We start from the raw sequence: 931 nt of genomic DNA on the forward strand, positions 1-931 counted from the left end.
ATTATTAAGGATTTATCTTCTAAAAGTAGTCTTTTCTCAGGTCATTTTTTTCTTTAAAGTAGAATGAAGAATGAACTCTTATGTATGATTTACGCCATATTCCTATAGGTAAAATACCATTGACATTCATTAATTTAAAAATCCCTTCAGATGGTGTTCTAGTGATCTCAAAATATTTAATAAAAATAAATAAGTGTAACAGTGACCTAAATCTTGCCAGATGTGAAATATAGCTGTTTTTAAATAATAAGCAATGCAGTAAGAGTATCTACATAAGTAGTCTGAAATATATTTTTTTAAGTGTATGGGATTATGCATGATTATGTATGCATATATTATACACACATGTATCAGCAAATAATTTTTTGATCTGATGGATGCTTACCAATTGACATGAGTCTCATGTATAGAATATACTAATTGTGCTGTGAAGTTTCTTCTGGAAAGATTTCCATCAGTATTACTGCAGAATTTCTCAGCTTTTGAGCTCTTAGTCTTTGATGATAAAATTATGCAGTATGTGATACCTAATAGGAAAGCAGTTAATGAACATTGCTTCTCAGGATGGATCTCTTTTTTTAATTGAGGGAAACTAAGAAATAATGGAAAGATAACACAGGAGACACAGTCTTTGCTTTGCCACCAAGTTGTGTGGCCTTTAGAAAATCATTTGACCTCTCTGCCAATCAGTCACCTAACCTGTAAAATTAGGAGTCTGATCTAAATTCTTATTGGTTTGAGTAGTGAACTCTTACAGCTTTCCAGGTATGAGTGTCATCAGTATAGTTAGTAGAGAAAGTCATATTAGTGAGATTTCCTATAGAGCTTTTTCCCTGGAGACAGCAGTTGATATGCCAATACATAATTAGTTGATTTATAATGTTGTGTTAGTTTCATTTATACAGCCAAGTAATTCAGTTATGCATACATA

At 31.5% G+C, this 931-nt stretch overlaps 1 protein-coding gene across 1 annotated transcript in view; it reads left to right on the forward strand.

The window, feature by feature from the left end:
• The window catches only part of LOC104983693 (protein diaphanous homolog 2-like), a gene marked incomplete at its 5' end in the record, with an annotated part of 32,044 nt that overhangs the window by 491 nt on the left and 30,622 nt on the right, over positions 1–931 (forward strand). The window lies entirely within an intron of this gene.

This window comes from Bison bison, unplaced genomic scaffold (assembly GCF_000754665.1).
Source record: "Bison bison bison isolate TAMUID 2011002044 unplaced genomic scaffold, Bison_UMD1.0 scf7180017863208, whole genome shotgun sequence".
Taxonomy (NCBI): Eukaryota; Metazoa; Chordata; class Mammalia; order Artiodactyla; family Bovidae; genus Bison; species Bison bison.